The sequence below is a fragment of the Platichthys flesus genome, chromosome 24 (assembly GCF_949316205.1).
Source record: "Platichthys flesus chromosome 24, fPlaFle2.1, whole genome shotgun sequence".
NCBI classification, from domain to species: Eukaryota; Metazoa; Chordata; class Actinopteri; order Pleuronectiformes; family Pleuronectidae; genus Platichthys; species Platichthys flesus.
The window spans coordinates 9,324,107-9,347,989 of record NC_084968.1 but is presented as its reverse complement, the minus strand read 5'-3'; the positions used below and the strand labels follow the sequence as shown (position 1 = coordinate 9,347,989).

Genomic DNA, 23,883 nt, shown 5'->3' with positions numbered 1-23,883 from the left:
CTTTGTATAATTTATTAATTTCTAGATTTGTGAAGGTAACTTGCAATAAAATGTTGAAATACAACTCAATACACTGTACTTTCTGTGGCAGTAAACCAACTAGCACCACTGATGTATGCCTCAAGCGTTCACACTAGGTCTATAGATAGATAGATGGCGTATAGCACTGCGTGTCGGTTGAATTCCCACTTTAGCTTAAACTGTACCTTTGAATGTGGAGAGTAATAGCAAGATTATTCACAGTAACAATGATTAAGCATTGAAATGACACCTCACACACACACGGTGTCAGTACCTGAACCTAAATACACGTGTGCTCTTAAAGGAACTCACTTCCAGATCCTGTGCTTCAATGGGAAAGCTCCGCAGTGTGTGAATTCATATGTAATAAAGAAATGCCCTGAAGGGATCGCAAATTCAATCACAGAGTCCTATTGGCTGAAGGAGAACTGGCATTGTCTGCCAGCTTTGATTTATTACCAGTCATCACCATTGATAGCCTTTCAAATTATAGCATCCCACCAGATGTAGAAAAAGTAGGCTCAGAGAAAGAGTCAGGGCACAGTGATTTTATTTCACATAAAGTATGCTGGAATAAAAATGCAGCTAGTAGTTTATCCATTATAAATCTTTTTTAATCCATATCAAAACCAACATCATTAATGTATTTAAACAAAGAACAGTCATATGATTTAGATTCCAGCTCAAAAACACACTTAACATGAGAGTATTGACCGGGTTGACTGTACAGTAATGCAAAACAGACTTTCAAACACAGCTTTCCCACTTGTTTGCCTCTACTTCAGAGAATATGTTGCTTTATAAAGATTGAATGGTTAGAAATAAACCATGTCATCCTGAGTTGCTCTAGCAGAAGAAAACAGTGTTATTTGGCTAAATATTCCCATTTAACAGTTTTTAATCATCTCCTTAAAAACAACTAATAGCATAAACACACTGAGTAATGCCGCAGAAGAACAAATCACTTTTCCTTTTGGCTCAGGATCACAGCACAGCCGCTCTCCTGCTTCCCTCATTCAGCGTCGCTAACTCAAATATCAATTGTTCTCACTTAAGCAGCCGTTTTCTCGGCGGTGCAGCTCGGCAGCTTGTTAGAGTGCGAAAACAAGGCGGTGTGTACACAGTTGCTGCCTCGGGTAAAGAAAGCTGGAGGTGTCCATTAAAAAAAAAAATCTATTCATCGCGTCAGGCCGGTGTCTGGAAGCACTGCGGCTCGTCAGGAGCGCGGGTCACCGCAAAGTGGAGGTGAGCTGAACCGGCCGGAATTCAAAACAGTGCCACAGTGCAGCCTCACCGCTCCGATTACACCTGCAGAGAGAGTCCACTGTGGTTCTGAATAAGACATGTTAAAGTGCACCGGGGTTACAACCCTGCTGCCGCTGCTGTGAATGCAGAGTCCATAAAGTTTAAGTGCAGTGGTTCAAGTCAATTCAAATGCTACCGTCTTGGCAAAAGTAAACCCCTGTAACAACAGGTGCTGATATGTGCTGCTGTGGGTGCTCTGAACAGTTCAATGCCTCACCCCTCACGCACAAAAGAAATCTTTGGCAAAACAAATACTGGGCCTTCGCCGTAACTTTTTTTGATGGAGGTTTATTGGTGGATAGGTTTTGGAGCAGGTGATTGAATGCCACATGACCCGATCCTCCCGGTATGTGTCGTCCCTGCAGTCGATCCGATCTCACACCCACCGTGAAGTTTGAATGATTGAACCAGATCCATGTAAATGCAGCCCAGATGATTGTTGGCACACCTGGACACCTCGAGCTCGGAGCAACCACAGGATCGGCACCTAGATCAGAAATAGAGAGATGGATGAAGAAAAACCTTAGTTATGTTTTGGGCTCATGAAGATGAGAACATTACTATAAAATAAATAGGTCATGTAGGATAAATAAGGAATTCTGAACTAAATCAGTTGACAAAACCACCTCAACTCAAGGTCAACTCATTCCTCCCTGTAAGTGGGTTTCCAGGGGCCACTGTTTATCACGATTGACTTTATTCATGGATGGACAAGCTCTATGTAACGTTATCATCAGTGAGGAAGTGTCAACTATCCCTGGAGTAAATCAGTGTATGTAAACATGAAGGACTGATTCCAGCGTCTCAGTTTTAACTTGACTTCAGTCTGATACAAATATATACAGCACACAAGCTCCTCTATTGTTGTTCTCCCGACATAACTGCCTCCTCTGTGTCTGGTGTGGTATTAATCCGCACACGTTATTACCGACCAGCGGCATCATCAAAACAACCGGCGCCGCAAACCTTCCCGATTGGAACCTCAAGGTCGAACAAACAAGATCGGCGCTGATTTGAATGAGGAGTCTTAGAAGAGCTCAGCATCTCGGAAAGTTCCCACCTCTGCATTTCCATGGCAACTGAGCCGTCTCAGTGTGGGTTTTGTGTAATTGGGCTCCACGAGAGGCCAGTAAGTGGACCTCGAGTTCAGAGTGTTTCAGCTTCCAGTTTCTAAGGTCAAGAATGAAGTGTCGAGCCCATTATTTCATCCCCTGTTTCACTTTGCCTGTTGTTTCACGTTTTCCTTTTCTTCAATCACTTCACTGGAAATCACAGTTGAATTCAAGCAGTTTCTTTTAGGGTTTATTTATATAGTCCATACTATTGTTGAGGGACTTGAATATCAATGTACGGTGGCCCTGAAGGTCAAAACCCAACGGCGCATAAGCAATTAATACAACAAAACATCACAGAACACGACAACAATTAAGAAGAAACAGCTGCAAAACGGAAACACACAACAGAAAACCACACAACGGAAAATAACAAAAGACAAACAAAACAAATAAGAAAACACATGGACAGTGCATCCATCCAATCAGCGACAAACATTGTGTAGACGTTGTGTTATCGTCTTATTTCTTGTATTTTGCACTTCAGGGCCACCTTACCAAAGTGTTATTATGTGACTCATGTGATCACTAACACAACATAAACTTACAGAAAACAATGATAAGTCAGATAGCCTTACAGGCCTATACGAGGCGCGGCATATATGGATTTTCTCTCCAAACATTTGATTTGCCAAAAACCATAACGCCCTTCCTTCACCGAGGCTCGGTTTCATTACGTCCCCCCCCCCCCTCTCATGAGACTTGGAGCACATTTACGTTTCATCCCTTCATCCAGAGCGGAAATCGTCTGGAGAATATCCAGCTTAAATCTATGGCGTACCGTAGAAAAAAAAAAAAGAGGCTCTTTATTCACAGCCGGTGTGCATTTCACATTAACCAGTCAAGTGATGTCAGTCATACTCATATTCCAGCTGTCACCGGAGCCGTTTTTCTGCTGGGATAAGCCTCTCGCGACTTTACGCCCTAAGCCTGGAAATTGTTTAGTAAATAAGATAAAAAAAAGTGCATTTCTTCATAGGACAGGCAGGGAGATAACTCGGCGGATGTGGGATGAAAACGACACCGACACGTCTCATCTGCACACATTCATGCGGGAGCGGCTCGGGAATAGGCAACGTGTGAGGGAGTGTGTGGGGAAAGAGAAGGGTGAGGACATGTTGGGAACTCACCTCATCTGCACTCCTGCTGAGGAAGAGCAATGGACTTTGAATCCTCTTTGGAGCGCGACCAGCGGCTCACTAGCAAGGTTCCCAGGAGCTGTGCTCCATGTGCGTTTGAGTTAGAGCCAATGAACAAGCAGGGAGAGATAGCCTGTTGGGTCTGGCGGGGGTGAGATGAGGACCAGGCACAGGATGGGATTTGGTCTTCCTCTCACCTTTGATTCAGTAATTGAGGGCTAAGACTGGGAGGGAAACTGACAGGCTCTTGGCTCTCGAGAGTCAACCCCCGAGCCTTCCGCAATCCTGGGGCACCGGTTCATTCCCAGAACACTCAGCCTGGGTTGGGCCCGGACATTTCTCATGTAACAGAGAACAGAGCAGGAGGGAGATGTGTTCACTGTTATCTTCCTGCTCAGGGATTGTCTCAGGCTGTACTTACACCCTGGATGTCTTCTTCCACTAGTCAGACCAATTTTCCCATGAAGAAAAGTATCTGGAAAGACTGGAGAGAAAGATTAGCTGAAGTAGACGACAAAAGTAGCTACAGCACAGACTGTATAAAGACAAAACAATGTGGGTCTCCACTTCCTCCCACTTTCAGAAAGGATGCCAGAATATGCTGGATCTGGACCCTGCCAGTTTGCTTATTTAGGCCCAGAAGCACACGTATTCATATATATTATTTGGTTTACTCTTTGACTTTTTAGTTTTAGTTTGGTCCAGCAACCAGCCACAAGGGGGCATCAAAGGGGCTTTGGCTTCAATCTTAGAGAGCTGTTGTGTCAGTACAATCCATGAGCTGCAACAACAAATGAAAACCAATACACCAATGGTAAAGCTACTTGTAAAGCTCAAAAGCTAAGTTTGAGCTTTACAAGTTGCTCACAGTTTAAATTGGTATCGCAGTTGTCACAACACAGAACTACTTATTCAAATTTGCTGCTTTACATAACATAAATTATAATGTAAATTCAAGATCAGACATTAGAAATTAATAATATACCCTACAAGTGAACCATAAAAATACATTTACAGGGATGTCGGGGTTGAAGAAGTTTGATGAATCCACTTTGAAGGGAAAAGTCGTGAAGCAACTTCTAAGTATGAGTGACATCAGCCAAGTCGGACATATTAGTGTCATTTCCAGCTGTCAGAGCCGTATTTACACTCACATAATCCCCTGGATTAATTTTTGGGGGCAATTTTCACAATCTCGGAAGGACTCTGAGAGGAAATCTGAATGAGTTCAGATAAAGAAATAATAATATATAGGAAGAAAGTCAATATATGTTTGTTATCAAAAGAGTATGATTCTCCCTCAGCAGTCCACAGATATTGATCTTAAAAACCTGAGGCGGTTTTGTCTGTGTTGAACACAGACCAGTCGCTCAGGATTTCCATAGATGGCACTGTTTCATAGCAGGAGAGACACACGGGCTCTTTGCTGCCCAGAAACAACGATGCAGTGGCAGATCCTCAGTTATCCACCGCTATGTCCTCATGCTGTGACAAGCATGGGCCCAGATATGCAGCCCTTTAAAATGAGAAATGAGTGTGTGAGAATATTTCTTCTGTATCACTTAATGGTTCTATGTTTTTATTTTCCCGCAGCTTTGTTCCACTTATGGATGCTGGTGTTTTTGAAGTTGTAGGCCTCTTTAAAGATCTTTGCATTTAAGAAGGCGTTGGATAAAGAATAATTGCTCTTCTCTCGCGAGGCCGTGCAGAGAGAAGAGATGAGGCGTCTGGAGGGTATCGACACAAAAACATCTTTTGTGAGTCTCGGGTGTAAAAACCCATCTGTGATGAATGGTAACTTATCTCTCTGGGTTTAATTCTAATTGCACCGAGCGGCTGCAGAACAAGTCTCACTGTGGCTGATTGCGGAGCTGAGCTGACTCCTGGTTTAAAGGAAGGAACTTCAAAGAAAACCGCTTCTCATCATATACTGTATTTCAGATGTAATATTCCTTCAGTAAAGAACTGCAGATCGGAGTTAAATATACTCAAAGCACGAGGCTGTGCCTTTATTCAGTTTGCAGCATGGGTGGAAGCAGATGGCCACACACATTGAATGTGAAAGTGCTGGAGATGAAGATGTCTATCTTGTGCTTTGGCGTCATACTAATAAAATTGGATTATAAATGTAGCCTAGCTATGCTGCAAGAAGTAGCAGGAATGGTCCTTCAGGCTGTGGCTGTCATTAAATACCAACTCAAATGTCATTACAGATTCTACTGTATGCCATATAGATAAATAACTAATTCACTGAAACAAATTACATATCTTGTGTTTTCTCCTCAAATCTTTTTTTTTTACGAAAAATAAAACATCATGCATTACTGTTGATAAATGTGTAGTTATCACAGTGAGTCAGTGGAGATGAAAGGTAATTATCTAAAATACCTAATTTCAAACAGGAAATGTGTGTATTGAGGCGTGCCTGACTTTGTTGTTCAGTAAAATAACTAAGTAGGTCTTTACGGGCACAGAGTTGTACCCGTAATTGGCATTGAGATGCCCTTGAGCAAGGCATCGGGGTCACCTTTGGGGAGTTCAAGCCTGGAACGTGGCATCGGTGACTTTGCAGTTTTCCCGCTGAGCACAGCAGCATGCGTTGTTGCTGTGAACACACCGAAAAGCACATTGCAGGGCCGACGTGACAAAGTCGGGACCCGGCTTACACACAGTGCGAGTGATTTTCATGCGCTGTCAGTCAGCTGCCCTTCAGCTCTTTGATTGGAGGAACAGAAGAGCCTCTGGTGAGCGGGCTGATGACTGATTATGCGTGACGATAACATTTCAAAAGCATCACGCGTCCTAAATATGACAAAGCAGAGCGCCGGGTGTGGGCAGCTGCAGTCCCCACACTGTTTTCAACTTCAACTGAGCGCAGCAAAGCCACAAAACGCAATACATCATTGATGCTTTAACTATTGATGTTCCCCCTGTCACTGGTCCACTGTGTACCCTCATCATCCATCACAGGCTCCTAGCCGTCTCTTCTCCTTCTCCTCACACCTGTGCTCTTAACAAACAAGCTCCCAGGGTGCAGCCTGTCTATCCCAACACCAGCATCAGCCACTTCAATGCGATTCTTCACTGAGTTTAAGTGTTGGCTCAGATAAAACGTCTCTATGTCTGAGGGGGGGGGGGGCTACAGAAAATGTCTCATCCTTATTGGCCACACGCTTATAAATGGAGATATTGATTGAATCTTGGATATCACGTGTTGGCAGATCTCAGGGGTAAAGAGCTGCTATCATTAAGAAACCAGATGATAATCCACGACACGCGAGCTTGTGTGTCTGAGCTCACACGGAGCCAATCACTTGCTTGAAGCGACTGCGGTGGCCAATTTGAGGCCCGTCACACCGGCACCGAGGTGTAAAACACAGATGTGTGAGGTGTGAAAGCATTTCCTGGCAGGGATGCCCACTGTGGTATTATGTAATAAAAAACACCATCTCTTTTTCACACAGAGAATTGAAGCCGCTTCCACCCCAAAAATGTGTGGGTGTGTCTCCAGACTGGTAGAGGTTTGCTTTGGGGTGAAAAGAACCAACAGTCTGTGGCGTGTACAGGTGCTTCTTTGTCTAAATATTTTGTTCTCCTCTTATATAAGAAATAATACAACTAAACTTTCTGTTTATCTTGTGGCTGTCTGGGTAATTTAATGCTCCGTCCAAAACTTTCAAAGCTTTAAGGTTTCTGGGTTTCAAGCACAACTCAGTCAACATAAATCTCTATCTTCTCCCTCTCTTTTCTAAATGACCTAGCTAGGGTGCAACAGCTCCAACTAGCTGTAAGAAATGATAGCAGCATGTCAACTTGAGATGAACCTTAAGAAACAGGTTCAGCACAGAAAGCACAAGAAATAAGGTAGACAGCACAGACCAGGTCTAAATCTAAATAAGCATTAACAAGATGATGGTTAGCAATTTAGAAAATGTACTTAATTTACTAAACCGATGTCTGAGCAATTAGGATGTTTGAACCCGTGTTTACACAATTATGTTCACCCATCACAATTTCACCCTTTAAAGAGAACATTTTTCCAATTTAATGATGTATTACTCAATGTTAAAGTGACCTCATTTGGTTATTGAGTGTTTTTGTGATGTAACCATTCTGCCTCTGTACACTGCCAATCAAAAGACAACTTCCAATTGAGGGTTTAGAGGAGAAACTTCCACCTACAACACTGCATGTCATTAAAAAAGTGGTTTATTATTTATATATGAACCAAAGAATATGTTTGACCTAATTGTCCTATTTGTGTTTCTCCTCAGGCACCGGTTCCCTGCCGCGCCGCGGTTGAGGGATGGCAACACGAGGGGGTCCTACTTTGTACTTAAGACACAACTGGTTTAGCCAACGACAATATAATATAAATGCAGCCTAATATTAGATTCAGTGAACTTAAGCATGCGTAATTGGACAGAATTGGGTGTCATTGCTCCAAGATGGGATCCCTTCACAGCCTATATGGAGTCCAGCAATGCTAAATCCATGGAGGACAATCAGAGGAGCATGTTAGACATATTTGACCACTTCTCCAGGATTGACCCAGGATCAGTCGACCTTCAGCCTTCGACCTTGAGTAGAACAAAGCTGAGAAGTAAAAACAAAATGAACTGTTTAAGAAAACTGAGTCATTATCTCCGGTTGACTCGAGTCTCAAATCAACGCAGTCTCTGGACACCACCCCATCATCAGCGTCTGTATGTCACCACCAGCCAAGCAGCTGGGCGTGGGCCTCGCCTCGTTGAAACGGAAGATCCCGACTTTGATGGAGCGGCCTCACCTCTGCCCCCGTGTCCGACACCACTTGGCAGGACCCACTCATTAGCAGCTCTGCGGGTCCGAACCTGCCATCTGTCCCAAGGCTAAGGTTCAGAGCCCCCCCCCCCCCCCCCCCCTTGTAGTCTCCGTGGCCCTCGCGCTCGAGATGCCAGGGAGCAGAAGGTGACACTCCAACTTTCTGTCTCTGTCGCTCCAACTCCAGCTGCGGTCAAATCCGGGTTACCTTTATTCTGAGAAAGCCAGGATGCTCTCGGCCAGCGGTGAGAACAAGACGAGGTGGAGAGGGTCTGCTGGTGTTGGTTCACTTTGTTTACAATATGAAGAGGGAGCAGGGGGGAGCGCGTCTGCGTTCGAGTCTCGAATCGGCAGCAGCTGGCTTTGAACGCCTCACTGTGTGTTTCTGTATGCATGCAAACACTCCCCGTGCACAGTCTGTGCTTGTACCCACTGGCAGTGTTTGCAGGGGAAGATGAGAATGGGCAGGCGGATGTTTCAAAATAAACTGTATTTTTCCCCCTGCTCCCTGAAACACTTTTTTCCAGGGGGCACCGGCACTTGATGGAGACGTGCGAGTCGAGCTCGGCATGACAATGTGCACTCCTCGCCTCTGAGAGTGGAGAGAGAGATGGAGGAGCGGCGTGGTGGAGAGAGGGAGCATCAGGAGGGACGAGTGAGAGATGCGAGACAGTGCTGCAACTCTCCTGTCAGAGCCTGAAGCCTGGCTCGGATTTCATATCTTGTGTCAGCCTGAAATTAGGCCGGGCTGTGACAGTCGTACATAAGGGGCTGAGCCTTCGCAACTAAATGAATTTCCACCATTTAATCACTTTCTAATCTCCCGTCTGAACAGGTACATCTTTTCTCCGCCGCTCTTAAACCGAAAGTAGACTTTTAGAAAGAACGCAGGTAATAGTCTTCAATGGGAGGCTGTTAAAGAAAACTAATTTCTTCTCCTCACTCCATTAGACGTGACAGAGTTATCCGTTTCTTTTCAATCGCAGCACTGACACCTCCGCAGCCTGCGAGGAGGAGTCCAGAAGGAGGAGAATCTGTCGTCCCAGAGATGTGTGTATGCTTTCTTGGCATTTAAAGGAAATGCAGTATGCGCTGCTACATCACAGCAGCCCGGTCCGCAACATCAATTACAATAAAGTCACAATACTGCAATGTTGTTACCAACCTGAACCACTAGGGGCCAGTAGGAGAACATCTGATCAATATGCACACATAATGTCGACGAGCCTGAATCTGCTCAGTGGCGGACAATTCACCCAAAACGTGCCATTATCTGAGATACACAAAAGTCACATTGACAGGGAGGAATGTTCCAATAATGGGTGTTATTTATTGTCCAATTCTGTTCATAATCTCTGAAGAAGAGAAAAGACGAGTGTCTACCTGAGTATTTATGATGCACTGTGCCGGAACGCAGAGAGAAAGCCAGCGAGGCCTGCAGCAGGACGGGATGATTTCAGGTGGATGCTGCAGAGAGGCTGCGGTAGAGGAGAAATAAAACATGGCGTTAACGTCGTGTTGCAAATGACTCAGCGTTTGATGCCTCTCCGGTGAGTATTATAACACAGCCACCTCCTTTGTCTCTCTCCCTCTCTCTCTCGCTCCTGTTTTTCTCTCTGGTGACAAACTCCAGAACAAGTCTTATATGGGAAGTTTCTATAGCAACCCCTGTTGCCAGCGTGAGCTCATCAGTTAATTTCCCCAAAGACTCGTCAGACAAAGAGAGAAAAACAAAAAAAAGAGAAGACTGTGGGCACCAGGTTCACTCTGCGGTGGCGGCGAGGTCTGCTCCTCGAGTTCTCAATGTTTAATCTGCTAAATGAATGTCACCGCTGAGCTGTAGCCACTGGGAACCAATCAGGGTGTGACGTCACCGCATCGGTTTAATGACCTGGTGGTGACGGGGGGGGGGGGGGTGGCGTCGCCAGGTGGCAAACGACATGTGTTCCTCTCTTTTTTAACGCGACGACAGAAAAGGCGATGGCGGCAATCGCTGCATTATCGGGAGCTGTTTGTTTGGACGTGTTGATGGAGCCGCCTCGAGTCAACGATGCCACGTCTGTCACCTCATCCCAGGAAGTGCACGGAGAGACGCGGCAATAAACAGTCAACAGGAGACCAAAACACAGGAGCTCGAGAGCAGAGGACAGGGCACAACCTGCTTTGTTAATGTCTCCCTGACAGCAGGAGATGCCCTAATGTGGGTGGAACACACACACAGCCGCGCCATTGATGGGCATTCGAGGGGGTCGCTCCCGCCGCGGGAAATCCGGCAGCTTTTAGGCTCTGGCTGTGGCTCTGGAGGTCTTTGGAAATGTCAATCATGTGCCCTTGGACCCACATGCTGGGACCTGGGCTTCACAACTTAACTCGGCTCCTGCACTTCTCCTGCAGTCAAAAACAACCTTCTTCCAGTGCACAATCAAAAGTGCAGACACTTATAATGATTTTGAGGACCTCGAAAACCTGCCACTGTGATGAAGTGGCCTATCCAGTGAAATTAAATCATGAAATAAAATATGTGAGCAAGAGCAACATTTCAAATCGGTGCTATGTAATTCAAATATTCACCTCTTCATATTTGACTTATCTTATTTGCTTCTCGCAAAGAGAAGTAAAGTCTATTGAAAAATACAAAGTCTTGGTTTTACTTCAGTGTAAAATTCATACTGGAGGTTTTAATCTTTCCAAGGCACACTGGAAAGTTGAATATTGCACCATGTGAACCATGAGGATGTGTCTCCACCATTATCCAGACATGAAGCCCAATTATCCCACATACCAACGCTGCCATCTTATGTTTTTGTAGCCAGAGTCTGAACAGTAGCAATCTGGAGATGTAGCCATGGCTATATTTTTGATAGCATCAACTTAGTGTGTGATAAGAACTACTGGCTATGTCCTATCCACTAACATAAAGGACACATGGTTTATGACCTATACTGCAGCCAACCACTAGGGGGCAACTGAAACACTTTGGCTTCACTTCCGTGGAAGCTGTCACATCCTCCATCTCTACAGACTGTGATACTAGATTAAGTTGTTATTTTTCTCCTTGAAATCAACAACTTTCAACAAAAAAACAAAACTAAAGTAAACCTAAAGTAGCAGCTGTTGTCTGGCACATTTTTATGTGTAACTTTACTATCAAATGAAATTGTTCTTACCAGGAAAGCACCTTGGGAATTATTAGAAAATGAAGATGAGAGTGAAATACCTCCTCCTCTAACCGCACAAGTTTTTGAAGAAAGAGGTAAGTGCTTTTAGAGACGGCCTCTGTCATAAACCAAACCTGTAAACACTGTAAAACTTGAGAAAAGTGGCTGCCAGGTAGAAAAGGCACAATAATCCAAATTCAGATGCAGACCAATTTTTGTTGGGCTATTGATTTTTCCCCCCTGCTGTTTACTTTCATGAGCTTCCTCATTTTCTTTCTGCAGGTCGACAAGCAGCATTCATTTGTTTCTGCGTATAATCACTGCGGCTTCCATTAGTTCGCCCGGATACAGCCGGAAATAATATGATTTATTGCAGCTCCATCATTTCATCCACGTCTGTAAACATTTTTAAAACATCGTGTCTGCAACTTGTCGTAGCAGACACAGGCTAATAGGTTCAGGTGGAGCGGCCAGACACTCACAGACATTGATTTGCACTTCTAATGAACTGCAAAGCTAAATGTTTGTGCAGAAGGTATTAGTGCTGGGAATATAAGCATCCGATGTTAGGGGTGAAATTTGAATATTGGAGATCGGCAAAGCTTCAATCTAGGTTCCAGCCCTCACCTGTGGTCACAAACTCCTGGGAGGGACAGACAGAACGAGAATGCGAATACAAGCCCATGAGCTTCTCTGTGGGGTCCATGGGTTCATCCTTAGAGGTAGAGTGAGGGGTCCAACATCCTGGGGGGAGCTTAGAGTAGAACCGCTGCTTCTTCACATTGAAAGGGGGGCAGTTGAGGTGGTTCAGGCCTCTAGTCTGGATGCTTCCTGGGCACCTTCTGTTGGAGGCTTACTCGGAGCCTCCAGCCGGGAGGAAAACCCCCAAGGTCGACCCAGAACCTGCTGGGATGACATATCCCCTCTGGCCTGGGAACACCTCAGGGCCAACCAGGTCGAGGGGGAAACCTTAGCTGGGGTAATGCATAATGTCTGGAATATGCTAGTTCCACATCCCAGGCTCGGATAAGATAATGGCTGAAGGGATTTATCAAAAGAGAGGCTGATTTATCTTTTTTTATTATTATAGTGCAATTCAATTATACTCATATTTGGGCAACATTAAATTTGTTAGTACAAATCTTCAACTTTAATTTTTCACAACATCCCCACTGCCAAACAGTCTCAGCATCCAATAGCTTCTTGTACTTTCTGAGTTAATAGGAGGAAGAACATATTTCAGCCATCCCACAAATTTACTTCTGTTCTTTGTTGGAGCAAAAAGAGAAACAGAGAAAGTGGAAAAGAAATCTTTCCCCTTCAACAACAAATAGATTCCCATTTGAAAAGTCTTTCAGTTTGTATGAGCGGAGGAACTGAACAATCGGATACAGAGGTCAAAAATGTTTTGCTTGACAAAGTGAGTTTAATCTATGTAAGTCATGACAATAACCAGAGAGTTGCTTCCAAAAACATAACGGTGTAGTTGAGACAAAGAACAGTCTTCTACATTTCGAGGTATCTGCCTTCACGTTTCACAAAGAGCTCCCTTCCTCTCCTTTGCCTGGAAAAGTGTCTCAAATAATCACATCGAGCCATGACAGAGCTTCAAACCACCGCGGCACAGACGAGACTAAAAAGGCATCAATATCATTTCGGCGCGAGGGGGACGCTTCTTAAACTTTTACATAAAAGCCCCAAACAATTTCGTCGGGGGCCTCTGAGAGGGACGGCTCGGTCACGCCAGGTAAACGCTTTGACATTGTCACCGCCGCATTAGAATAGAGACTGCGTCGGAGCTTCTGCCTGTGCGGCCGCGACACTGACGTCTCCATCCTCTTTCATCGCGGACGGACCTGCCACTCAGCGCACCTCTCCACCTGTCAATCACACGTGTCACCAAGACATTAATGACCCTCATTATGTGCTGTGGCCATATGGCACGGCTCTGTGTGTGCTTGTGTGTGTCTGCGTGTGTGTGTGTGTGTGAGAGCGAGTACGCCTGAACCACCCGGTCTGCTTTGTCGTCCTGAAAAGCAGATTGCACTGGAGATGAGGCCAAGCTCCTGGTCACCTCCCTGAGACTCTCATTGCCGTGGTTATACTGACAGAGGAAATATGGCTGTGGGGCTGGGGGGGGGGTGGGCAAGCGTAATGGACTCTTTGCATCTGCTTCAGAGTGTCAGCCCAGATGTCCCCTTCTGCCCGGCAAGAGCGGGAGAGAGAGGAGGAGCATGGATAGCGGTAGTCGGGCGGGGGGGGGGGGGGGGGGGGGGCATCGCGGGGGTCACTGAATGCTACAAATCAAAGTGAAGTCCTCATCATTTAAATATCGGGTCCATCAATGTGACAGACATGTGTAGCCCGTTAGAAAATAAACCCACTGTGAATAATTTGCCACATGAATTTGACTTCAATGATATTTGCTGCAGAGTAAGATTTTCAAAAGCCTGATGTAAGACAGTGCAGTGAGGAGGATTCAGTCCAAAACCTGGGGAGGCAGCATGAAGATTAAGATGTAAGCTAATAATTCAGACACATTATTTTTCAGATTTATTCTAAGAGGAAGGTTTTGGTTTTTGCTCGTGATTCCAGCTGCAGGCGGCAGAAATCATTTCCCCTCAAACTAATTCTTCACTTTTAACTGAAATGTTAAAAATCAAACATTTGCTTTAACTGCCTATTACTGTACTTTTATTTAATATTCATGAGAAGATTGACATTTGGGCTGATTGAGCCGTTCCAGTTCCATAATTAAATCCCTCCTCATCCACACTGAGAATCACATTTAATTATCTGCTAAATAAACCCCAAATAAGCCACTTTTAAATTAAAAATAAATATTTGAAATGAACACTTAACAGAGTTGTTTCTTTTCTGGCAGCAGACATGGGCTGGTTGAGTGACTCAACAGGAAGTCAGGTTTGTATTTACCGTTGCATTACCGTTGACTTGCATGTCATGAGGTTTATTTTCAGCCGGCAGTATGAATGTTACATATTTGTGCATCTTTCCCTCCGGTTGGCCTTGTCCTCAGAGCTGTGCACAGTAGCGTCTCCTCCCGCTCACCACTGTCAATGTATTCCCGGTGGTGTGGGACGCCGAGTGGGCTGAAGCACGCTAATCAGAGCCACTGGAAACACAAACAAGCAGCTGCAAAGGCCGGGAGCGAACGCGTGCACGGGCTGCAGTGCTCCCCTCTATCTCCCTCTCTCTCCCCTCTCCCCTCAGAGCCGAGAGCCATCGGGCTTTGGCTTCAGGACGAGTAAAGTGGTTTGATTAACTGTCTAACAACAAGGTTAAGATAAGAGCAGGCACAGGTTGTAACACGCGGAGAACCGATGACGCACCGATAACAACTCACACAACTCTTAAAAGCAATCAATCAGGTGATAATTTCAAAGCTGCTGCTGTGCTAGTGTACATTTTAGATTATTAACACCATCACCCTGGGAGCTTGGGTCTTCACCCTGGTCCATTGGTGTGTGTTAGCTGGATTACGCAGAAAACAACTGAATCAATTACCATGACACTTTCTAAGGAGCTAAGAAGGAACTGATTACATTGCGATGCGTATCCGGACATTTATGTTTAACATTGTGAGATCTACTATTCACTTCTACTCCTATAAAAGGCTCCACCACACAAATTCAAAATAGGCCAAGCTTGTTTTCTTTTAGCTACATTGGGCACATCCATGATGCTGGGATTTTGGGCACAGAGCTGAAGTCACTCACTCGAGCTGAGTGTCTCGGCTCGGGCCTCTTGTTTCCTCGCGGGCTTCAGATGCAGTAAGACGACTCGAGGGGAGGGGGGGGGGGGTGTAAAGAGAGACTGTGTGCAGAATCCAGAGAAGTCCACTCGCCCAGGCTTGCTGACTCGCGGGCTTTGCAGAGGTGTTAGGGCAGGCCTTTGCCAAAATTCATCTAGTCTGCCAGGGCTCTCATGCGGATATTTGGCGCGGGGGTCCGTGCGGACTTCCAGAGAGTCTGCTCGCCTGAAGACTGCGAGTGGGATTTTCACACAGCTGACTGCTCTGCTGATGTGATCATGGGAGACGTCAGGTGACAGAGGCTTGTTCGAGTCCCTGGGATAAGATCTGGAAAAACACGGTCCCCGGGGAGCGTCTGCTGTCGGGTTCAAACGTGTCGGGCAAGCTGCTATTAATTGATTTGTTTATATTGAGTTTGACGAGTGCATTCAATTGTTATTCCCATGACGGTGCACACGCCCCATTTTGAGAGACGGCGTCTGTCTTCTTCTGGGAATGCATCCTTTCAAACTTGTGCATTCACCGTGCGCTCTTCAGTCAGACAAGCTCGAGTCTTAGTTCACCGGGGCCCCAGTCTGGACATTTGAATTCAGCGTTAGAACAACCGCGGCAGCGGGAAGCCCACGGAGCACAGAGCAGCAAGCAGGAATGTGCTCTTTGACTAAAGCTGTTAAGCCCCTGCTGATCGATTGGCCTGGCCTTTTACTAGAACTGTACACACGCGCACACACAACGGGACATTGTACATACAGAGTCCACGTCTGAGAACACTTTCCCGGGCAGAGAAAACAATAATAATATAATAAGACTAAAAACTATTTGACAAGGAACAAATGCATTATGAAAGCATTAAAAGAAGCTTACAAGTGGCTCAGGAGATAGAACGGGCTCGTTCACTGGCCATGAGGTCGGTGGTTTGATCCCCGACACCTGTGCTCCAACAGTGTATGAATGGTATGTGACGGGAAACAGCACTGCATGTAGAAGTGCTGTATACATGTGTGCATTAATGGAAGATGGTGACAAAATTAATATGCAGACAATTAACCATAGTACAGCAAGAGCCTGGACTTACACAAGATATGTGGAAAAACAGTAACTGACACATCAAAAGTGTTTTTTGGACTCAACCCCTTCACCCCCACCCCCCCAAGCAAAGTGCTGAGTAGATATAAAGGGAATTTTCATTTTTGCATGAACTCTCCCTTGTAAAGCTTGGATGCAGCAAAATAACAATTTATTCCCCGACAGGCACATATCAAATGCCCGGATCTGTCTTATGAAATTATCAATGCCGGCTTCTGTCACTTTCTACCCTGAGCTCCCTCAAAAGGAAACCAGGATTATCGGAGGCGCCTGGTCCGGCAGCCACAGCTTTCTGAAGGTCAGCGATTTTCTGTGTCCGCAACATTTTTTTCCCCTGATGCAGCGAAGCCCAGTGACGGTAAACATTTGAGAGAGTGCAAGGTGCTGATTCTGTTCGTTTTCCAAGCTGTGGCAACCCATTCAGATTTAACTTGGGGAAAAGGGGGATTCTGCTCCGCCTACTTTGTATTCCTAGGACGCTAAGGTCAAACCTTGTTTGATTTAAGAGAAGAGAAATATACTGTGAGGATAAAAAAAACATGCTTTGTGTGAAATTTGGGGATTGTGTTGCCACGGTCCTTACAAGCTGCAACACAAAGTTTCATTAGGAGACCGGGGAGCAAAGGGAAGGCAAGGTGGCTCTTCAAGTGCAGCCCTGAATCGCTCCATCAAAATAAAGGCCTGGGCGAATCATCCTGTGCTCAATCAAGCTCGGCTGATCAGTATGCACCTGCAGGCAGATGTGTGCGCTGCATTAATAAGTTTGTTCCTGGGGGTTTTTTTAACCCCCAACCCTGCACTGCATAACAATTCAAGTTTCAAAATCCGGCAACTGAGTCAAACCACCTCTGACGACTCTATTCCCATTAAAGCCGAGATTAAAACCTCAGCCAACCACTTTTATTTACTTTATGTTTTCATATTCGGTTGCAGGTTGATGATGGTGCTTCATCTACCGGTTCAAGCATCTGCTCGTGCTCCCAGATCAAGTCTGGGCATGGCCACTGGGTCATAAAACCCTGTCAGAGTGAATAATGAGGAGGTCTCCTGAGCTGAGTCCCAGCCAGACCAGGTAGGTGACACGCTGGTGGGCAAAGCATGCTGGGAGCCGTGTGGTTCCGCCGACGGGCTCAGCGTCGCTCTGTCATCTGCCGAGCTGGCTCGTGTGTGTGCACTCTGAAGAGTTCTGGGGCTGTCAGCGGACTGGGGGGAAGCCGGAGCGCTTCATGATGTCAGATAAACACTGGGAGTGGAGCGAACCCAGCAACAAAACAGACTGGAAAGCGCTGGGAGGCTTTGGAAGGAGAGAAGGGAAGAAACAGCCGGGCTTGAGAGTGTTTGGGCCTTGAACTCTCCGTTGGTTTTCTTTTCCCCTCGCCTTTTTTTTTTTTTTTTTTTACAACCACCAACCCTCCAGCAACCTTGTCGGCAAAACCCGAGCCTCTTCACCAACCTATTAGACAGTGAGGTTTTGAAGTGGCAACAGGCAGCGAGAGCCGGCTCGTTATTTCCCTTCCATTGTCAACGAGATCGCTGGTGCCCTTTCAAGCAAGTGTATCTTTTTCCGGACAAGATTACACACAAAGTGGCGAACCACTGTTGCGACTTCAAGGCACTCTTTAATGAACAAGACAACAGGATGAAACTCACCCGAGTAGATGATAGAGGAGGATTCTGGGAGGAAAAACAGGGACAGCAGCTGCCAGAGGACTCCAAGCGAATGTTTGCATGCTCCTGCTGCTTAAATCCACTACCCTGCCTCACAGGGAGGATATTGGTCATTCTTATTATTATTCCTTTATGCGTTCTCACTTGGACGCCAGTGACAGCAATTTATTGCAGAGCACGGCATATATACATATATGTGTACGTCCAAGAGGAATTTCTGATGTTGCAGAAACGAAAATCTGGTTTGTTTTGACGCCCCCAACTGCAAAAGCCTCTAACCCTTCTGGACAACAGGGTACACAGACTCTGTCCAGCAAATGAATTAATTATGATTCCTTGTGAGTTCTGCTGCTGAGCCCTGAATCACTTTTGGCACCTTGAATCTAAGCACAGTACTGCAGAGAGTCAAATAAATCAAGATAATTCACCTCTGTGCTCTAAACATTGTTTTACTGATAACTGCTAAATTGCTCTGCCAAACGTGGAGGAGAGGGAACGGAACTGACGACTGGTTTGAGTTTCCAAGCAGCTTTTTCTAGAGTTTGACAGGGGAAATGGAGGTGATACAAAACATGTACAAACATGTCTCATGTTTGTGCTGTAAGTTGTGTTTGCATGGTGCTGCAGGAATGAGAGAATAAGTACGACTTTTATAAGTGCTCATTGGCTTTAACTGAGGAACGCAGGTTGATGCTTACTACCAGGTTATGAGAAATAAGTCACACATACATTCCTGCATGTGAGGAGCACTTAACTACTCAGTTTGTTGAAATAAAAGAAAATGGAAGTGAAATGTCAGGAAACAAAAAGGGGGAATCGTATCTTGTGGTTGTTTATCTGCGAATAATTACATAAGTGCTTGGCTTCATTCAACTGTTGATCTGGTATGAAACACACACAGACACACACACACAGACACACAGACACACAAAGCAAATTTAAGACAGACATGATGTCCTGAATCGGGAAAGAAAGTTATTCATCAGCATCTGCAAAAATGACAATAAGAAAGCGAATTTATTCAAATGGTGATAATCATTCACTGCACTTGATGGTTCCTGTCTGACAGTGACTCAGCGACTCTGCAGTGACAGTGACTCAGCACCCACCCTCAACAAATATGAGCAGCTTTTGGAGACGGCAGCTGAAGCCTCGGTGGAAGGAGCTGGGAAACGAGTCGGACTCTGCGGCAGCATGTTGTCATTCATTCAGGAAGCAAGCTCATAAAAACCTCACCATCACTTTCTCCTTTTGTGGTTTTATCTTGAATAATTTTTACTTTTGTAACGTTGCTCTTTCAAAGTCTGGTGCTACAGCAGATAAACGCTTCTCTTACTCAGCATGAGGTCCCTCGAGCATAGGGCTGTTATAAGAAGAGGCTGCAGACCAGAAGTTTGACTCATCAGAGCAACTTTTGACGCAGCCCTGTCTTGTCAAACTGAACCCTGTCACAGGATGCGTCACCCCCCCCCCCCTGGTACCTTCACACCAGCCTCCACCGGGGGTCATGCACCCACATATAGACGAGGCAATAAAGCTTTGAAGTGGCTCAAAATAGTCCGGAGCAGCACCGCATACAAATTTCTGGAAAACCCACTGACTGCGAGTTCTGTGGCACACAGCCTGGAGATTTAAAGAAAGAGCCACTAAACTTAATACAACCAGAAACAATCGGTGACAAAGAGAGTCGAGAATAAAATTGTAATTTAAGAGCCGTTATGTCATCTCCTTGTGCGAGGGGATAAAAATAAAAAAAATAAAACGGACAGGAAGAAGAAAGAGGAGCCGGTATTTACATCCTCTTAATCACACCGGCAGACAAGATGGAGAGTCTAGCGTGACATGCATGCGTAAAAATGTCAACAAAGGCAATTAAATGGAGGAGGAGAGGAGCAGCTTCTCCACGAGACAACAGTGATATTTTACACCGGCTGAAGACAGGGTCACACACTCGGGGTCTGCTCCGCGAGACATTCATTACCACAGCAAATATACTGCCTGCTCACACATTTCACTTGGTCCTATTGAGTTTTAGATGTGCTAGATGCGACATATAAGTACACGCTCATATTCTAGTGGTACAGGAAGCATTATTGTCTCTGCTATAACAAAGAGATTTAAACACTAAATATGCCACAATTACTAATAATGGTTGCACAGGCCAACCTCTCTCTGCAGTGAGAGAGTGTGCACAGAAATAACAAATCATCAACCAAGTCATTAGTATAGTATTAGTAAGTATGTTCATAACTATAATCATGTTTCCAAAATTGCTTTGCGATCACAACAAAGGAGACTTTTATCAAACACAAAACACAATTTTTCCAAAGTGAACCTTCTTCTTTTCCGAACACAGCCGCACTTTGTCATCGTCACGGCCCATTTGGACTGAATGTGTGTTTTATATTTGCATTCAGCGAAATAAAAAAAGTATGTATGAATAGATTTGTTTTGAGGCACACAAAGAAATCTCCATCGGGACAAACCTGTTGTTCACTTTCAATGCACTAGTGAGCCGTGGTTTATTATGTCAATTATCAGTCAAAAGGCCTCTAGAACAACACCAGCAGGGTTAATATCAGAATCCACATGCACCTTAATCTGAACAGCAGGAAACATCACGGGCCACAGCTGGAGGCGTGGACACTTTTCTATTAGCCGAGCGAGGAGATGTTTGCACATATCAATCAGGTCAAGTACTGACAGTCAGAGTGTAAATGTGTTTTTCCAACCGGTTTAAATATTGCAAATAAATGGCTGTAATATAATATATAGGTAAAAAAAAAACCACCCACATAAGAGTGAGTCTCTGGAACTCACAGCAGCACTTATAGTAATATATTTCCGTTTGCTGGTAAGAAGCTGTCACACTGGGACTTTGTGTCTTTCAGGTATTTCAACTATGTTGCACCAAACTGCATCTCGTGTGCCAGACGTCTCAGACAATTCGTTCATTATTCATCGGAAATCATTTGAGCAAACGCATTATAATGATGTGATTAGCTTTGGTCTGAATGAGCTGACAGCCACATCAAGTGACTCTGCCTTACTTGTCACGACTGGCGGATGAAGACTGATGAAAAATAGGCGTTACGAAATAAAAAGATTATTAAAGCAACACTGTGTAATCTTTCCTTAGCAACAGCGCCCTCTGCAGCCACACATAGTAAGTGTAGTCCCACTCACTGAATGGTTTATATTACTTCCTGAACCACAATATATGCCAATTTAACAAACACACCAAACTCTGTTGAGAATTCTTCATGTTTTAAGTATCCAAGCTGAATATTTGAAACAAACACTGGTTTTAAATTAGACTTTTTCACTGATCAACAGTTCAGACTCTTGAACTTGTTTTCTATCTTCTCACAGGAGAGTGAAGCCGATCAAAGTTACACTGAGCACGAAGGTTCAGGTTGACGAGTGGGAAGTAAAACTGAAACATTCTCCAAGTCAGTGAACCGTCAAACTAGTCTTCAAGCTGCTATTTTAAGATAGAACATCTCATATAGTGTTGCTGTAAGAAATCAAAAAATAAGTCATTTCGAATTAAAATCTTAAATAGAAATTCCCCTTGTTGAAAAATGAGAAAATAAAGCGATTTTTCAAGATTTCATGATAACATATTTTGTCTGCATTTGTTATAAAAGTTTCTTATGTCATTACCTCTTATATAACACTGAACTTTCTGCTCAACAACTCTTTCTGATGGATGAATCACCTTCAGTGGAAACTCCAATTAACCCAGTGGTAAATAGTTGCAGCAGAGAGGCCCCAATCTTTAAATTGAAAAGGTCATTTGAAGTAAAAAAAAAAAAAAAAAAAAAAAAACTCTCTCCAGAAGGATAAAAAAGTTGCTCTGAAGTGTCTGTATCAGTTTGACAGCGGTGAGACGAACAGAGACACTGTTCCAATTACTACGTATTCCAGGCTGCCTGGAACAGGTACCCTGAAGCAAGAACAGCGAGCGTACCGGGGGTGATTACAGCCTGAAGGATGGCGGGAGCTCTTTCTGTAACGCTCGTCTGTCGAGGCACATCATTGAATCCCCTTCTAACTCCTGTAATCTTCCCATTTCTACGGTCAATGTCTATTACTGTGTGTCTCGCACTTGACAATGAGATCGGCAAAATGTGAAGTCGTGGGGAAAGTGAGGCGATCGGGGCCGTTTGTGAGCGTATCCTCGAAAAAGCACTGAACAGCCAAACTGAGGCAAAATTGAATAATCTGACGAGGAACCGAGTGGGCACTGACTCAGATGTCTTTTTTTTTTTTGGAGGAAGCAACGACAACTCTCAATCAAAAATAGGTGCTTGCATTCAATTACTGGATAGAGAAAAGGGCCTTTTAAAGATTGTTACCCAGTGTTCCTGACTCGCTATCATTTCATGCCAAATAATAATACTCAGTGCTGCACAGAAGGGAGCAGTGGATAACACACAACTAAATAAACATTAAGTAAAAGGCTTTCAGTAGTCTGGTCTACGTGTTTGAATTAATGTATTGAAGAATGACTGTAGGGAGGGAATCAATGGTTCAAATGGATTAATGCCTTGCTCATTACTACACAAACGTGCCTCTCCTGATGTGTGATGTGCCCGGCGCTCGTTAACCCCCTTACGTATTACGCTGGAATGAGATGTGCGAGAGAATAATGCAAGAACGCGACAAGCAATCCTACCTTAAGACTCCGGTTTCATCGCCTCTGTGAAGTTCCCACCCGGCTGATTGCCTCTGGCGGAGTGCCCCGGAGCTCAGGCAGCGTTCTAATGAGTAAAGGAAGAGGAGAGGTGAGATACATGCAGGAAGTCCAAACACTACACAGTCAAGTTAAAGGAAAAGTTTGCTGCAGGAGTTCTAGCTGTATGTGGGGAAATGTGAGTCAGGCCGTTTTCAGGGAGGAACTGTAGCAACTGAATTTATAAGTCAGGTAAATAATTAAAGAGAAAGTAATGTTCATAAGGCACAGAATTAATCCACATGTAATCCAGCTCAACTTAAATAACCTTAACTCAATGATGTAGTATGCAGTATAATCAATGTCAACAAAAACAAGTACACATACAATATTTGACTTATTACATCACAATTGACTTACTTTATCAATTAAATAAATATATTGTTTGGTCATATCCTATATGAAAATAGTGAGTTGTGTCCACCAAACCTTCCTGGAGTCAAGGTGACTTCTTCCAATTGCATCTAATGTTCAATCAACATGAGACATATGACTGCAGCTATTCCTTCACAAGCAAAAACAAACAAACACATTTGCAGCTGAGAGAAAAAAAACTAAACTAAACTATCCATATGCAATCCTCACTCTATAATTCAGACTGAGAAGTAGAGCGGACACTGGAATCTGCTGCCTTTTGATTGTCTTTTCAATTCTTTCGGGGGGGGGGGGGAATTGGCTCGAAAATTGAATTGGAAGTGATTTGGAAATTGCATAAGTCATTTTAATGAATTAATTAACAGTTGTGGTATCATCAGAGGTTTGACCACCAAGGAGGGTGTAGGGCAGTGTGCCACAGTAGGACAGAGCAGACAAAAAGTCTTTTAAACAGAGGATCCGGTTTCTTCCAAGAAACAAAACATAAGAGTTCATCAGAAGGTAAACGAAGGCTCCATTAACTTGCTTCTCACATGGATCCTTCCCAACTTAGTTTCTGTCACGTCTCATGCCGGCCACTTCTGCTGTCACTCCAGTCCTTTGTGCTCTCGCTCCTCCACACCTGAGCTTCAGGTTTAATGAGAGGGCTGATGCATTGGAACCTCCCCGAGTGGTGCATTCTGGGAGGTCTGGTGCTCCCGGCAGC

At 44.6% G+C, this 23,883-nt stretch overlaps 1 long non-coding RNA gene across 2 annotated transcripts; it reads right to left on the bottom strand.

The window, feature by feature from the left end:
- Positions 1-554: 554 nt before the first annotated feature.
- On the bottom strand, positions 555-23,883 carry LOC133950242 (uncharacterized). 2 transcript variants are annotated; one of them, XR_009920240.1, is made up of 4 exons: positions 23,700-23,883; positions 22,746-22,830; positions 9,764-9,858; positions 555-1,813 (listed from the first exon to the last, which is right to left on the bottom strand). It is a non-coding gene; the product is annotated as an uncharacterized LOC133950242 (long non-coding RNA). The 2 variants fall into 2 exon arrangements; XR_009920239.1 differs by having other exon boundaries at positions 23,711-23,883.